Consider the following 18,825-nt stretch of genomic DNA (forward strand, 5'->3'; position numbering starts at 1 on the left):
ACATCTTGGCTCGTTCCATAGTTTGGCTATTGTGGACATTGCTGCTATAAACATTGGGGTGCATGTACCCCTTCGGATCCCTACATTTGTATCTTTGGGGTAAAGACCCAGTAGTGCAATTGCTGGATCGTATGGTAGCTCTATTTTAAACTTGTTGAGGAACCTCCATACTGTTTTCCAGAGTGGCTGCAGCAGCTTGCATTCCCACCAACAGTGTAGGAGGGTTCCCCTTTCTCCACATTACTGCAAACATTTGTCATTTCCTGACTTGTTAATTTTAGCCATTCTGACTGGTGTGAGGTGATAGCTCATTGAGCTTTAGATTTGGATGTCCTGATGCCGAGCAATGTTGAGCACTTTTTTATGTGTCTGTTGGCCATTTGGATGTCTTCTTTGCAGAAATGTCTGTTCATGTCTTCTGCCCATTTCTTGATTGGATTCTTTGTTCTTTGGGTGTTGAGTTTGATAAATTCTTTATAGATTTTGGATACTAGCCCTTTATCTGATATGTCATTTGCAAATATCTTCTCCCATTCTGTTGGTTGTCTTTTGGTTTTGTTGACTGTTTCCTTGGCTGTGCATAAGCTTTTTATCTTAATGAAGTCCCAATAGTTCATTTTTGCCCTTGCTTCCCTTGCCTTTGACAATGTTTCTAGGAAGAAGTTGCCGTGGCTGAGGTCGAAGAGGTTGCTGCCTGTGTTGTCCTCTAGGATTTTGATGGACTCCTGTCTCACTTTTAGGTCTTTCAACCATTTGGAGTCTATTTTTGTGTGTGGTGTAAGGAAATGGTCCAGTTTCATTCTTCTGCATGTGGCTGTCCAATTTTCCCAACTCCATTTGTTGAAGAGACTGTCTTTTTTTCCATTGGACATTCTTTCCTGCTTTGTCAAAGATTAGTTGACCATAGAGTTGAGAGTCCATTTCTGGGCTCTCTATTCTGTTCCATTGATCTATATGTCTGTTTTTGTGCCAGTACCATACTGTCTTGATGATTACAGCTTTTAATAGAGCTTGACATTCGGAATTGTGATGCCACCAGCTTTGCTTTTCTTTTTCAACATTCCTCTGGCTATTCGGGGTCTTTTCTGGCTCCATAGAAATTTTAAGATTATTTGTTCCATTTCTTTGAAAAAAGTGGATGGTATTTTGATAGGGATTGCAATGAATGTGTAGATTGCTCTAGGTAGCATTGACATCTTCACAGTATTCGTTCTTCCAATCCACGAACATGGAAAGTTTTTCCATTTCCTTGTGTCTTCCTCAATTTCTTTCATGAGTATTTTATAGTTTTCTGAGTACAGATCCTTTGCCTCTTCGGTTTGATTTATTCCTAGGTATCTTATGGTTTTGGGTGCAATTGTAAATGGGATTAACTCCTTAATTTCTCTTTCTTCTGTCTTGTTGTTGGTGTATAGGAATGCCACTGATTTCTGTGCATTGATTTTATATCCTGCCACTTCACTGATTTCCTGTATGAGTTCTAGCAGTTTTGGGGTGGAGTCTTTTGGGTTTTCCACATAAAGTATCATATCGTCTGCAGAGTGAGAGTTTGACTTCTTTGCCGACTAGGATGCCTTTTATTTCTTTTTGTTGTCTGATTGCTGTGGCTAGGACTTCTAGTACTATGGTGAATAGCAGTGTTGATAGTGGACACCCTCCCGTGTTCCTGACCTTAGGGGGAAGCTCTCAGTTTTTCCCCATTGAGAATGATATTCGCTGTAGATTTTTCATAGATGGCTTTTATGATATTGAGGTATGTACCCTCTATCCCTATACTCTGAAGAGTTTTGATCAAGAAAGGATGCTGTACTTTGTCAAATGCTTTTTCTGCATCTATTGAGAGGATCATGTGGTTCTTGTTCTCTCTTTTATTAATGTATTGTATCACATTGATTGATTTGCAGATGTTGAACCAACCTTGCAGCCCAGGGATAAATCCCACTTGGTCGTGGTGAATAATCTTTTTAATGTACTGTTGGATCCTATTGGCTAGTATTTTGGTGAGAATTTTTGCATCCATGTTCATCAAGGACATTGGTCTGTAATTCTCCTTTTTGATGGGGTCTTTGGTTTGGGGATCAAGGTAATGGTGGCCTCATAAAACGAGTTTGGGGGCGCCTGGGTGGCTCAGTTGGTTAAGTGACTGACTTTGGCTAAGGTCATGATCCTGGAGTCCCGGGATCGAGTCCCACATTGGGCTCCCTGCTCGGAGGGGGGTCTGCTTCTCCCTCTGACCCTCTTCCCTCTCGTGCTCTCTGTCTCTCATTCTCTCTCTCAAATAAATAAAATCTTTAAAAAAAAATTTAAAACGAGTTTGGAAGTTTTCCTTCCATTTCTATTTTTTGGAAGAGTTTCAGAAAAATAGGTATTAATTCTTCTTTAAATGTTTGGTAGAATTCCCCTGGGAAGCCATCTGGCCCTGGGCTTTTGTTTGTTGGGAGATTGTTGATGACTGCTTCAATTTCCTTAGTGGTTATAGGTCTGCTCAGGTTTTCTGTTTCTTCCTGGTTCAGTTTTGGTAGTTGATACATCTCTAGGAATGCATCCATCTCTTCCAGGTTATCTAATTTGCTGGCATATAGTTGCTCATAATATGTTCTTATAATTGTTTGTATTTCTTTGGTGTTGGTTGTGATCTCTCCTCTTTCATTCATGATTTTATTTATTTGGGTCCTTTCTCTTTTCTTTTTGATAAATCTGGCCAGGGGTTTATCAATCTTGTTAATTCGTTCAAAGAACCAGCTCCTAGTTTCGCTCATCTGTTCTACTGTTCTTTTGGTTTCTATTTCATTGATTTCTGCTCTGATCTTTATTATTTCTCTTCTCCTGCTGGGTTTAGGCTTTATTTGCTGTTCTTTCTCCAGCTCCTTTAGGTGTAGGGTTAGGTTGTGTATTTGACACCTTTCTTGTTTCTTGAGAAAGGCTTGTATTGCTATATACTTACCTCTTAGGACTGCCTTTGCTGCATCCCAAAGCTTTTGAACAGTTGTGTTTTCATTTTCATTTGTTTCCATGAATTTTTTAAATTTTTTAATTTTCTGGTTGACCCATTCATTCTTTAGTAGGACGCCTCCTACTGTTTAGCCTCCATGTATTTGAGTTCTTTCCGACTTTCTTCTTGTAACTGAGTTGTAGTTTCAAAGCACTGTGGTCTGAATATATGCAGGGAATGATCCCAATCTTTTGATACCGGTTGAGATGTGATTTGTGACCTAGAATGTGATCTATTCTGGAGAATGTTCCATGGGCACTAGAGAAGAATGTATATTCTGTTGCTTTGGGTTGGAATGTTCTGAAAATATCTGTGAAGTCCATTTGGTCCAGTGTGTCATTTAAAGTCTTTACTTCCTTGTTGATCTTTTGCTTGGATGGTCTGTCCATTTCAGTGAGGGGGGTGTTAAAGTCCCCCACTATTATTGTATTGTTGTCGATGTGTTTCTTTGCTTTTGTTATTAATTGGCTTATATAATTGGCTGCTCCCATGTTAGGGGCATAGATATTTACAATTGTTAGACCTTCTTGTTGGATAGACCCTTTAACTATGATGTAGTGTCTTTCCTCATCTCTTATTAGAGTCTTTGGTTTAAAATCTAATTTGTCTGATATAAGGATTGCCACCTCAGCTTTCTTTTGGTGTCCATTAGCATGGTAAATGGTTTTCCATCCCCTCATGTTCAATCTGGGGTGTCTTTGGGTCTAAAATGAGTCTCTTGCAGACAGCATGTCAATGGGTCTTGTTTTTTTATCCAATCTGATATCCTGTGTCTTTTGATTGGGGCATTTAGCCCATTTACATTCAGGGTAACTATTGAAAGATAGGAATTTAATGTCATTGTACTGCCTGTAAGGTGACTGTTACTGTATATTGTCTGTGTTCCCTTCTGGTCTATGTTACTTTTAGGCTGTCTCTTTGCTTAGAGGACCCCTTTCAATATTTCTTGTAGGGATGGTTTCGTGTTTACAAATTCCTTTAGTTTTTGTTTGTCCTGGAAGCTTTTTATCTCTCCATTTTCAATGACAGACTAGCTGGATATAGTATTCTTGGCTGCATATTTTTCTCATTTATTGAGAAATATGAATATATTTCTCAATATGAATCTGAATATATTATGCCATTCCTTTCTGGCCTGCCAGGTCTCTGTGGATAGGCCTGTTGCCAATCTAATGTTTCTACCATTGTAGGTTACAGATCTCTTCTCCCGAGCTGCTTTCAGGATTTTCTCTTTGTCTCTGAGACTCGTAAATTTTACTATTAGATGTTGGGGTATTGACCTATTTTTATTGATTTTGAGAGGGTTTCTCTGTGCCTCCTGGATTTTGATGTCTGTTTCCTTCCCCAAATTAGAGAAGTTCTCTGCTATAATTTGCTCCATTATACCTTCTGCCCCACTCTCTCTTTCTTTTTCTTCTGGGATCCCAATTATTCTAATATTATTTCACCTTATGGTATCACTTACCTCTCGAATTCTGCCCTCATGATCCAGTAGTTGTTTAGCTCTCTTTTTCTCAACTTCTTTATTTTCCATCATTTGGTCTTCTATATTACTGATTCTCTCTTCTGCCTCATTTATCCTAGCAGTTAGAGCCTCCATTTTTTATTGCACCTCTTTAATAGCCTTTTTGATTTCAACTTGGTTAGATTTTAGTTCTTTTATTTCTCCAGAAAGCGTTTCTCTAATATCTTCCATACTTTTTTCAAGCCCAGCTAGCATCTTTAAAATCATCATTCTGAACTCTAGTTCCAACATCTTACTAAGGTCCATATTGATTAGGTCCCTGGCAGTCAGTACTGCCTCTTGTTCTTTTTGCTGAGGTGATTTTTTCCATCTTGTCATTTTGTCCAGAGGAGAACAGATGCATAAGAGAACAAAATGCTAACAGGGTAACAACAACCCCAGAAAAATATACACTAAACTAATCAGAAGAGATCTGAAGCTGGGGGAATAGAAAGGGAAAGAAAGAAAAAAGAAAAAAAAAAAAAGAAAAAGCGATAAAAAGAAACATACAAACAAATAAAAAACAGAATATTATCAAATATGATCAGGCTGGTGCATAGATCAGTGCCACACACTAGATTTTGGGCATATTTTGGTCTGTTAGAAGAAAGTGCCTCCCAAAATTTTAAAGAAAGAAACACTTATAATGTACAAAATAAGGGTAAATACAATGAAAGGATGGAATATGACTGTAAAGATGGAAATTATAAAAGATTTTATAAAAGAATTATAAGAAGTTTGTTGAAAAAAGAAAGAAGAGGTATTTTTTTTTTAAAAAAGGGAGGGAATGTGATCTGGCGGGAGACTAGAACAAAGCCATACACTAGAGATTTAGGGTATATTTTTGTCTGTTAGAAGAAACTGTATCTCAAAATTTTAAAGAGAGAACAACTTATATATATATATATACCAAAAGGGTAACTACTATGAAGGGATAGAATATGACTCTAAAAATGAAAAATAAAAAAGATTTCTTATAAAAGGATTGATAAGATGTTGGTTGAAAAAGGGAAAAAGAAAAATTCAAAAAAAAAAAAGAAAGTTAAAAAAAATTAACATGAAAGACTAAGGAATCATGGGAAAAAGCATGAATTCTATGTGCAGTATTCCCCTAGCGCTGGAGTTCTGCCGTTCTCATTGATCGGTAATCTTGGTCTTGGCTGGCTGTTCTTGCTGATATTCTTGGGGAGGGGCCTGTTGCCATGGTTCCCAAATGTCTTTGCCGGAGGCAGAATTGCCCCACCTTTGCCATTCTGGGCTAACCAACCTGCTCGGGTTTGCTCTCGGGAGCGCTCTCAGGAGCTTTTGTTACCTGCAAGCTTTCCGTACAACTTTGGAGGACGAGAGGGAAAATGGCGGCCTCCCATCTCCTCCCCAGAGGATCCGAGAACTCAGGGTCCCACTCCTCAGTGAGCCCCCAGAGAAAAGCAGTCAATCACTCCCATCTCCCCATTCTCCGGCTGCACTCCGTGCTCACCCGGCCTGTGACCAAGCGTTTCTATCTCTGGCACCCGACCCCATGTGGAGTCTCCAAACCCAGCAGATCCCTGCGGTGTGCTCCTGCGCCACTCCTCCTGGGGGGACAAAGGGGAGTCCTCCCATCTGCCGCTTGTTGGGTCCTTGCCAGAGGAGCAGTGGCCTGACTGTACCGCAGATCACAGTTTATGGCAACCCCGAGCTGAGAGTCCACTCCTCGGCTCCGTCTCTGCAGCTGGCTTCCCCACTCCCAAACCTGGGAGCTCTGCCACACTCAGGCACCCCTGGTCTTTCTGTGACCTCGAGGGTCCCGAGACCACACTGTCCCAGCAAGTGTTCCACCCCCTGCTTAGCCACTGGAGCGACAACCCTCAGCAGAGCAGACTTCTAAAAGTTCTGATTTTGTGTTCCATTGCTCTATCATTTGCCAGAAGCGGCCGACGGAGGCCCCCTCCCCCACCATCTATCTTCCCAAATATCGCCTGGGATCCACTTCTCTGCACATCCTACCTTCCAGAAAGTGGTCGCTTTTCTGTTCAGAGAGTTGCTGCTATTCTTTTCTTTGATCTCCTGTTGAGTTCGTAGGTGTTCAGAATGGTTTGATCCCTATCCAGCTGAATTCCTGGGACCAGATGAAATTTACGTCTCCTACTCCTGGCCATCTTGCTCCTCCCCCAATATATATCCATCTTATATGAGATTTTAGATCCCACTTTTAGTTATGGATAGATTAATTAGATGATTAATAAGGAAACAGGTCTTAATGTTATAGACCAACTGGATAACAGACATATACAGAACACTCCACCCATCAACTGCAGAATACACATTCTTCTCAAACACACATGGAATATTTTCTAAGATATACCACCTGTTAGGTCATATAACAAGTTAATAAGAAATTTCAGATTGAAATTATACAGAGTATCTTCTATGACTATAATGGAATGAAACTAGAGATCAAAAGCAGAAGGAAAACAGGAAAATCCACAAATATGTGGAAAGTAATACACTTATAAATAACCAATGAGTCAAAGAAGAAATCAAAAGCGAACTTAGTAAAAACCTGGGGACAAATGAATATAAAACAAAACTTACAAAAACTTATGGATTCCATGAAGGCAAGATTAAGAGGGAATTTTATAGCAGTTAATGGTTATTCCATAAAAGAAGAAAGATCTTAAATCAACAACCTAAATTTACATCTCAATGAATTAGAAAAAGAACAAACTAAATTCAAAGTCAAGCAAAGGAATGAAATAATAAATATTAGAGCATAGATAAATGAAATAGAAAATAAAAAAGTAATAGGAAAATTCAACAAGGGTTGGTTTTTTGAAAAAAAACTAAATTTGTAAACCCTTATCTAGACAAATTAAGAAAAGAAGAAAGAAAACTCAACTATGTAAAATTACAAATGAAAAAGGAGGTGTTACAACTCATGTTGCAGAAAAAAGATTTATGAGACTTCTGTGAACAATTTGTATGCCAACAAATTGGATAACCTAGAAGAAATGGATAAATTTCTAGAAACATACAAACTACCAGTGAAGACTTAAATGAAATATCTGGACAGACCTATAACTAAGGAAGAGATTAAAGTAATCAAAACCTACCAACAGTGAAAATCTCAGGACAAGATTGCTTCACTGGGGAATTCTATCAAATATTTCAAGAATTACACCAATTATCTCAAACTCTTTCAAAACACCAAAGATGAGGGTACACTTCCAAATTAATTTGATAAGACCACTATTACCGTGATACCCAAAGCAGACAAAGACATAACAAGAAACCTACAGACTAATATCCCTGATGAATATTGAGGCAAAAATCTTAAAATTCTATCAAGCCTACGGACTTGGCTCTGACCCTCTTTGGTTTTGGTTCTGCAATCAGCAGCATCCACCAATCAAACCAGGAGGTGTTGCATCTGTCTAAGTTGTGGGTAACAGGCCCTCCAAACCTAGTCTGGCTGTGGACTCTGTATCTGTCTGTTTTCTGGCCACAATCCCTCTCAGCTGAAGTTTAGGAGAGGTTCTGCCTGCCGAGGGACATACTAGGAGACATCCTGCTCATACACCTAGCAGTAGCCATGTGTTCTGGCTCTAAGCACACTCAACTGCAATCCCAGAGCAAATCCCATCACTCTGGGACCCAATAAAAGGTTTTTTGCCTGCCCAAACTATGTGTAAATATTGAAAGTGGTGTTTGCTCCTTCAAATAAATAGACACTGGAGTAGGACTTAAGATGTCAGAGTAGTAGGAGGATCCTAGGCTTGCCTCATCCCTTGAACACAGCTAGATAAATATCAAATCATTCTGAATACCCAAGAAATCAATTGGGAGGACTGACAGAACAAAGTGCACAAATAGAGGGAGAGAAGAGGCCACATTGTGAGAGGTAGGAGGTATGGAGATGTGATTTGGAGGAGAAATGGATCATGGATGCTGTGGAGGGAAGGGAGCCTTGGTTATGGAGAGAGGAGAGATGCGGAAAGAGAGGAAAGAGAGGAACGAGAGAGAGGGGAAGAAAGAGAAAGAGAGAGAGGAGTGCATAGGGGAATCACACAAGGAAAACACTTCCCCAAAGACATGATTGGGAAAACAAGAGGGGCTGATTTTTGTGAGTTTTTACATCCAATGGGCTCAAAGACTAGAGTTTTAGAAGTCCACGGCATGGCCAGTGTAGAGCCCTGAGGGCACTGCAGTGTTCCTGTGGAGGAGGACAGAGGCCTGGGAGCAGATGGTGTGATCTGAGGATCCCCTGGGACATACTGGGAGAGACCAATCCCCCTTCTTTGAACACATATGGAGAGGTGGCATTGTCTCTCCAGGGATAAAAGAGCTGGCAGGTGTCATTATCCTCCCCCACCCTTCAGCATAGGTGCAGACACACCTGCTGAGCATGGGTAACCTGGACACTGGCTCTTTGCTTCACTTTACTCCAAACTCCATGCCCCTGCACTTTGGTGCAATTGCCCTTCTGGGGCAAACCTGCCTCAGTCCCAGCATGGTGAGACCCTATCCCAGAGGACCAATGCAGGTCCCTGTAACACCATGAACCTAAAGTTTGCAGTTTGAAAACTCAGCTGGCCTACCTGGGATAGAACACAGATGCACTGAACTGTCGCGTAGGCAGGCAGCCCAGACACAGACAAGGTGAAGGCAGCAATCTGAGGGACACCTGGGACACACGAGGGGGAGATTGTTCAATCCTCTGAGACGGTTTCCTGGACAGTGGCAGGTGTTAACTCCCGTCTTCTGGGACAATGGAGGGGACTGGCACCATTTCTCTCCCCTGCCCCTCAACATAAGCTAACTTCAGTAAGCAGCACAGCACCAACTGTGGTGGCCTAAACCTCTTATGCCAGGCCCCACCCCCTGCTCTCTGCAGGTGCTGCTATTCTCAGGCAACTGTGCACAAATCCCCCGCACATACCACATCTACTGACCACAGAGGTCTGCAAAGCTTCAGTTCTAGCAGGAAATAGCATCAAGTATCTTAACAAGCAGGCCAGAGCACACCAAGTTAAAACTTGCCATACTCTGGCCAAGGTCCACATGCTCCCCACTGCAGGCAAGTAGAAAACTGCAAAGGCCTGATCAGAGGGAAAGAGCAGCCAAAACATAGCAGCAGAGTGCACATAGCATATACCAGAGACCCTTCCTTAAGGGCCAAGTCTTGGACAGGATATGATCTCTTCTTAATAAAGCAATTACTCTCAGGATCAGGAAACACAGAAGAAGAGAGAAGACAGGGGAAAGAAAAGAAAAAGAAAAGGTCACAGCCAAGGACCTAATCAGAACAGAGACAAGTAATATGCCTGATCTAGAATTTAAAGTAACAATCATAAGGATACTAGCTGGGCTTGAGAAAAACACAGACAACAATAGGGAATCTCTTACCACAGAGACAAAGACCTAAAAACTAGTCAGGCCAAAACGAAAAATGCAATAACCAAGATTCAAAACTGACTAGATGTAATGACCACAAAGATGGCAGAAACAGAGGGATGAATAAGTGATATAGAAGACAAAATTAGGGAAAATAATGAAGTAGAAAAGAAGAGGGGAAAATATCACATCATGAATGTAGACTTAGGGAACTCAGTGTTTCAATAAAATGTAATAACACTGGTATCATAGGAGTCCCAGAAAAACAGTGGGAAAGGGGGCAGAAGATTTATTTGAGACAAATATATATATAAAAACTTCCCTAATCTGGGGAAGGAAACAGACATGCAAATCCAGGAAACACAGAGAACTCCCACAAAACCAACAAAAGGAAGCCAGCACCAAGACACATCATAGTTAAATTTGCAAAATATAAAGAATATATAGACTATATAGAAATATGTGCAAAATATGAAGAAAAATATAAAGAAAAAATCCTGAAAGCAGCAAGACAAAAGAAGTCCCTAATTTACAAGGGAATACAAATAAGGTTAGCAGCATATATCACCACAGAAACTTGGCAGGCCAGAAGAGACTAGCATGATATATTCAATGTGCTGAATGGGAAAGATCTACAGCCAAAAATATTCTATACAGCAAGGCTGTCATTTAGAATAGAAGGAGGGATAAATAGTGTCCCAGACAGGGAAAAACTAAAGAAGTTCATGACCACTAAACTAGCCCTGCAAGAAATATTAGAGGACTCTTTGAGTGGGAAAGAAAGACCAAAACCAACAAAGACTAGAAAGAGGCAGAAAAAATCTCCAAGAATAACAAAACAAGTAATAAAATGACACTAAATTAATTTCTATCAATAATTAGTCTGAATGTAAATGGACTAAATGCTCCAATCAAAAGACATAGGGTGTCAGAATGGATTTAAAAAAAACAAGAGCCATCTATAGTTAAAGAACATCCTACTAAAGAATGAATGAGTCAACCAGGAAATTAAAGAAGAAATAAAAAAAATACACAGAAACAAATGAAAATGAAAATATGATGGTCTAAAACCTTTGGGATGTAGCAAAGGCAGTCCTAAGAGGAAAATACATACTAATACAAGTGTACCTCAAGACGCAAAAACAAAAACAAAAACAAAAAACACCCTCAATCTGCAAACTAACCTTAAACCCAAAGGAGCTAGGAAAAGAAAAACAAATGAAGCTTAAAGCCAGCAGAAGGGAAATAAAGATTAGAGCTGAAATAAATGATAGAGAAATACAAACACAAAAAACAGTAGAACAGATCCATGAAATCAGGAGCTGGTTCTTTGAAAGAATTAATAAAATTGATAAACTCCTATCCAGACTTAACAAAAAGAGAAAGGACCCAAATAAATAAAATCATGAATGAGAGAGGAGAGATCACAACCAATACCACAGAAATACAAACAATTATGACATAATATTATGAAAATTACATGGCAACAAATTGAGCAATTTGGAAGAAATGGATAACTTCCTAGAAATATATAAACTACCAAAACTGAAACAGGAAGAAATAGAAAAATTTGACAGACTGAGAACCAGCAAAGAGAATCAGTAATTAAAAATCTCCCAACAAACATAAGTCCAGGGTCAGATGGCTATAGAAGCAAATTCTACCAAACATTTAAAGAGTTAATACCTATTCATCTCAAACTGTACCAAAAAATATAAATGGATGGAAAACTTCCAAACTCATTCTGCAAGGCCAGTATTACCTTGATTCCATAACCAGACAAAGATCCCACTAAAACAAAATTACAGGCCAGTCAATATCCATGATGAACATGGATGCAAAAATCTTTTATTTATTTATTTATTTATTTATTTTTGATGTAGTGTTACATGATTCATTGTTTGTGTATAACACCCAGTGCTCCATGCAATACGTGCCCTCCTTAATACCCATCACCAGGCTAACCCATCCCCCGACACCCCTCCCCTCTAGAACCCTCAGTTTGTTTCTCAGAGTCCATAGTCTCCCATGGTTCATCTCCCCCTCCAATTCCCCCCCCCTTCATTTTTCCCTTCCTACTATCTTCCTTTTTTTTTTTTTTTAACATATAATGTATTATTTGTTTCAGAGGTACAGGTTTGTGATTCATCAGTCTTACACAATTCACAGCGCTCATCATAGCACATAACCTCCCCAATGTCTATCACCCAGCCACCCCGTCCCTCCCAGCCCTCCCACCACTCCAGCAACCCTCAGTTTGTTTCTTAAGATTAATAATTCCTCGTATCAGTGAGATCATATGATACATGTCTTTCTCTGATTGACTTATTTCGCTTAGCATAATACCCTCTAGTTCGGATGCAAAAATTCTTTTTTTTTTTTTTTAAGATTTTATTTATTTATTTGACAGAGAAAGACACAGCGAGAGAGGGAACACAAACGGGGAGTGGGAGAGGGAGAAGCAGACTCCCTGCCGAGCAGGGAGCCCGATGCGGGACTCCAGGATCATGACCTGAGCCGAAGGCAGTCGCTTAACCAACTGAGCCACCCAGGCGCCCGGGATGCAAAAATTCTTAACAAAATACTAGCAAATTGAATCCAACAGTACTTTAAAAGAACCATTCACTATGATCAAGTGGGATTTATTCCTGGACTGCAATGGGTATTCAATATTTGCAAATCAATCAGTGAGATATACCACATTAATAAAAGAGTAAGAACATATGATCCTCTCAATAGATGCAGAAAAAACATCTGACAAAATACAGCATCCATTCTTGATTAAAAACCCTCAACAAAGTAAGAATAGAGGGAACATACCTTAACATCATAAAAGTCATATACAAAAGACCCATACCTAATGTCATCCTCAATGGGGAAAAACAGAGATTTTTCTCTCTGTTCAGGAGCAAGACAGGGATGTCCACTCCCAGCATTGTTATTTAACATAGTACTGGAAGTCCTAGCTTCAGCTATCAGACAACAAAAAGAAATAAAAGGCCTCCAAATCAGCAAGGAAGAGGTCAAACTTTCACTATTTGCAGATGACATGATACTCTGTAGAAAACCCAAAAGACTCCACCAAAGAGTTAATAGAATTGATACACAGATTCAGTAAACTCACAGGATACCAAATCAACATATAGACATCTGTTGCATTTTGATACACCAATTATGAAGCAGCAGAAAGAGAAATCAAGGAATTGAACCCATTTGCAATTGCACCAAAACCCATAGGATACCTAGGAATAAACCTAACCAAAGAGGTCAGAGATCTGTACTCTGAAAACTATAGAACACTTACAAAAGAAACTGAAGATCACATAAAGAAATAGAAAAAAAAACCGGAAGAACAAATATTGTTAAAATATCTATACTACTCAAAGCTATCTACACATTTAATGCAATCCCTATCAAAATACCATCAGCATTTTTCACAGAGCTAGAACAAACAATCCTAAAATTTGTATGGAACCACAAAAGACCCCCAAATAGCCAAAGTGACTTTGAAAAAGAAAAGCAAAGCTGGAAGCATCACAATTTCAGACTTCAAGTTATATAACACACTGTAGTGATCATGACAGGATGGTACTGACACATATATCAATAGAACAGAATATAGAATTCAGAAATGGACCTACAACTATATGGTCAATTAATCTTGTCAATCAAGAATGCTATATATGACAATGCTGTTCTTCAATCATGAAGGAGAGATAAAGACATTCCCAGACAAATAAAAGATGAGGGATTTCATGATCAGTAGAGCCTTACAAAGAAAGCAAAAGGGAATTCTTCAGATTGAAAGAAAAGGACACTAAAACATGAAAATATATGAAAGTATAAAATTCACTGGTAAAGATAACTATATAGTCAATTTTAATATACTTTACTACTATAATGGTGTATAAATCAATTTTAATTATAACTTATAAATATTATAAGATGAAAGTATGACATGTAACTATAGTTACAATAATTTGTTAATGGATAAAGATAGCTACAATAATTTGTTAATGGATAAAGAATATCAAAAGCATGAAGTGTGGCATCAGTAGCATAAAAGGTTAGTTGGGGAGAGAAGTAAAACTGTAGAATTTTTGTATGTGATTAAAGTTACGTTGTTATCACCTTAAAATGGACTGTTATAACTATAAGATGTTTTATGTGAGACTCGTGGTATCTACAAATTTGTAACTTCAGTAAATATGAAAAAGATAGATAAAGGAATCCAACCATACTATTTCAAAAAAATCAGCAAGTCACAAATGAAGACAGTGATAGGAAGAAAGAAAAAAAGAACTAGAAAACAATGAAATGGCAATAAGTCCTTACCTATCAATAATCACTTTAAATATAAATGGATTAAATTCTCCATCCAAAGACATAGATTGGCTAAAAGTATTTTAAAAAATAGGATCCAATAATGTGCTAACTACAGAAGACTCAATTTAGCTTTTAATGACTAACATAGGCTGATTGTGAAGGCGTGGAAAGATACTATCCCATACAAATAGTAACCAAAAGACAGCAGAAGTTCTATACTTATATTAGATAGGAGTAAACTTTTAGTCAAAATCTGTCACCAGAGAGAAGGAATGATAAACAATGATAAATGGGTCAATTCATCAAGATAATATAAAAGTTGTAATATATACACACCAAACATTGGAACACTTAAATTTATAAAGCAAATGTTAACAGATCTGAAGAGAGTTACAGGCAGCAATATAATAATAGGGGATTTCAATATTCTACATTCATAGTTTATCCAGACAGAAAATTAATAAGAAATAGGAGACTTGAATAACACTGTAGACAAAAATGGATCTAAAAGAACAATCCATACATTTACAGAATACATATTATTCTCAGGAGCACATAGAACATTCTCCAGATAGACTGTATGTTAGGCTGAAAAACAAGTCTTAAAAATTTAAGAAGGTCAAAATCCGATTGAGTATCCTTTCTGATTACAATGGTATGAAACTATTATCAATAACAAGAGGAAAATTGTGGAGGAAACAAGATGATGGAAGAGTAGGGAACCTCGTTTCATTTGGTCCCTTGAATTTAACTAGATAACTATCAAATCATTCTGAACACCCAAGTATTCAACCTAAGATGTAAGAAAAGAATGTCTGGAACAGTATAAGTAGAAAAGTGACCATTTTCCGCAAGGTAGGAGGTGCAGAGAAGTGAATATGAGGGGATACATCAGAAGATAAATGGCGGGGGAAGGGAGCCTTGTAAGCCAGCTACTGGAAGGTGATATAGCCCTGAGGGCAAAATTGGAACCTATAGAAATCTGCTCCAGTGAGAGACATTCCAGCTTGAAAGAGGCTCAGATGGTGGAAAGGGGCAAAATTCTAGGTGAGACAGTGTGGTCTCTGGATCCCCAGAGTCAAGAAATAACAGGGATGCCTAAGCCAGTAGAGTTCCCAAGCTTCAGAGCAGGGAAAATGGTTACAGTCAGTGAGCCCAGGAGGGGGCTCTCAGCTTGGTTCACTATAAATTGGGAGCTAGGGCTCAATCAGGTGACTGCTCTCCGAGTGGGGACCTTGCAAAGGACAGGAAATTGGGGCCCCTCTGACTTCTCCTGGGAGGGTTGGAGTGGGGGTGTGCACAACTGGGCAACAGCTCTCAGGGCAGGGGCACAACTGGACAACAGCTCTCAGGGCAGGAGCCAAGTAAAGGACAGTACAGGGAGATGCTCGCCTCCTCCTAGAGGACTAGTGTGGGCATACACTGCAAGAGTCTGCAGGGCTTGGCACACACAAAAGTGAAGAATGTTTCTAGTTGAGGGTGTACTGAAGAGAGAGGACAATGATCTTTTGACTCTGGGGCTGGATATCAGGGCGCAGCTATTTTTATTTTGATCCTTTAAAGAGGCAGAAAGCCTTCAGGGAACAAAAGCCACACAAAGGAACAGCTTAAACCTAGCCCAGCCCCCCCGGCAAGGGGTGGTGTAACTCCATCCAAGCAAAGACACCTGAGAAACAGCACAGCAGGCCCCTCCCTCAGAAGACCAAATGGAGGAACAGATGCACAGAAATGTACGGACCACACAAGACTGTAAAACTCCAGGGATAGGGGAAAATAATATATAGAATTTGAGTTTTTTCCTCATGATTCATTTATCTTTCAGTTTAAATTTTCCATTTCTTTTTTTTTTCTTTTTCCCTTTTCAAGTAGCTTCTTGTTTTATCAACTCTTTATTTTTAAGTCTTTTTTTTAACTTTCATTTTTTACACTTACATTTTATAGCTATGTTTTTTCATTTTTGGCTTCCTTTCACTCTATTCAGTTTTATTTTTGTATAAGTTATGTTTTCTTTATAATTTTGGGGTTAGTGCCTTCTAACACACAGACCAAAATACACTCATAATCAACTGGATCACCCTGTTTAGTCCACCCTGTGAGATTATAGTCTCTCTCCCCCCCACCATCTTTTTTTCCCTTTCTTTTTCTTTACCTTTTCTTTTTTGGTGTCTGACCTCTACAGATTTGTCTAGTGTGTACTTTGCTTGGGTTGTGGTTGATATTTTTGATTCTGCTCACTCGTTCATCCATTCTTCTCTGGGCAAAATGACTAGAAGGAAGAATTCACAAAAAAAGAAAAAACCAGAAGTAATACTCTCTTCCACAGATCTAGTTGATATGGATATAAGTAAAATGTCAGAACTGGAATTCAGGATAACAATTATAAAATTACTAGTTGGGCTTGAAAAAAGCATAAAAGACACTAAAGAATCTCTTAGTGCAGAAATGAAATCTAATCAGGCTGAAACTAAAAATGCTCTAACTGAGATGTAGTCTAAATAGTATGCTCTAACAGCTAGGGTATATGAGGCAGAAGAGAGTAAGTGACATAGGAGACAAGTTGATGGAAAAGAAGGAAGCTGAGGAAAAGAGAGAAAACAATTAATAGGCCATGAAGAGAGGCTTAGAGAAATCAGTGATGCTATAAAACGGCCCAACATAAGAATTATTGGGGTGCCTGAGGAGAAAGAGAGAGAAAGGGTCAGAAGGTGTATTTGAGCAAATCATACCTGAGAACTTCCCTAATCTGGGGAAGGAAACAGGCATTCATGTTCAAGAGGTAGAGAGGACTCCCCACCCGCCAAAAATCAATAAAAATAGATCAACACCCTGAAATATAAGAAGTTTGTAAATTTCAGAGATAAAGAGAAAATCCTGAAAGCAGCTCAAGACAAGAAGTTCCTAACCAAGGGAGGTAGGAATATTAAACTTACATCAGACCTATCCACAGAGACCTGGCAGGCCAGAAAGGGCTGGCATGATATATTCAGGGTAAAAAATGAGAAAAACATGCAGCCAAGAATACTTTATCCAGCAAAGCTGTCATTCCGAATGGAAGAAGAGATAAAGAACTTCTGGGACAGACAGAAACTGAAAGAATATGTGACCACCAAGCCAGCCCTACAAGAAATATTAAGGGGGATCCTGTAAGCAAAGAGAGAACCCAAGAGTAACATAAACCAGACATAAACAGAGACAATCTACAGAAACAGGGACATTACAGGTAATACAATGGCACTAAATTCATGTCTTTCAGTAGTTACTCTGAATGTAAATGGGCTAAATGCTCCAATCTAAAGATACAGGGTATCAGATTGGATAAAAAAGCAAGAACCATCCACATGCTATCCACAACAGACTCACTATAGACCTAAAGAGACCTCCAGACTGAAATTGAGGGGGTGGAGAACCATTTATCATGCTAATGGACCTCAAAAGAAAGCTGGGGTAGAAATTCTCGTATCAGAATATTACACAAACAATGAATCATGGAACCCTACGTGAAAAATTAATGATGTACTGTATGGTGACTAACATAACATAAAAAATAAAATAAAATTTAAAAAAATATTAGATTCTAAAACAAAGACTGTAGTAAGGGATGAAGAGGGACACTGTATCATACTTAAAGTGTCTACCCAACAAGAAGATCTAACAATTATAAATATTTATGCCCCTAATTTGGGGGCAGTTATATCAACTAATTAATAACCAAATTAAAGAAACACATAGATAATATTACAATAATAGTTGGGGACTTCAACACCCCACTCCAACAATGGACAGATCATCTAAACAGATCAACAAAGAAACAAAGGCTTTGAATGACACATTGGACCAGATGGACCTTGTAGATATATACAGAACATTCCATCCTAAAACAACAGAATACTCATTCTTCTCTAGTGCACATGGAACTTTCTCCAGAATAGATCATATACTGGATCACAAATCAGGTCAACTGATACCAAAAGACTGAGATTATTCCCTGCATATTTTCAGACCACAGCACTTTGAAACTGGAACTCAGTCACAAGAGGAAATTTGGAAGGAACTCAAATACTGGAAGTTAAAGAGCATTCTACTAAAGAATGAATGGGTCAACCAGAAATTGAGGAAGAATTAAAAAAATTAATGGAAACTAATGAAAATGAAAACACAACTGTTCAAAGTCTTTGGGATACAGCAAAGGTGGTCCTAAGAGGGAAATACATAGCCATCTAAGCTTCTCTCAAAAAATTTAAAAAATCTCAAATGCACAAGCTAACCTTACACCTAAATGACCTGGAGAAAGAACAGCAAATAAAGCCTAAATAAGCAGGAGAAAAGAAATAATAAAGATTAGAGCAAGAAATCAATGAAATAGAAACCAGAAAAACAGTAGAACAGATCAACAAAACTAGAAGCTGGTTCTTTGAAAGAATTAATAAGATAAAAAAAAAAAAAAAAAAAAAAAAAAAAAAAAAAAAAAAAAAACCTAGCTAGACTTATCCAAAAGAAAAAAGAAAGGACCCAAATTAATAAAACCATGAATGAAAGAGGAGAGATCACTACCAACACCAAGGAAATACAATCAATTTTAAGAACTTATTATGAGCAACTATACACCAGCAAATTAGGCAATCTGAAAGAA

Source organism: Mirounga angustirostris, unplaced genomic scaffold, assembly GCF_029215605.1.
Source record: "Mirounga angustirostris isolate CCGP_5_RB_7025 unplaced genomic scaffold, mMirAng1.0.hap1 SCAF_5, whole genome shotgun sequence".
NCBI classification, from domain to species: Eukaryota; Metazoa; Chordata; class Mammalia; order Carnivora; family Phocidae; genus Mirounga; species Mirounga angustirostris.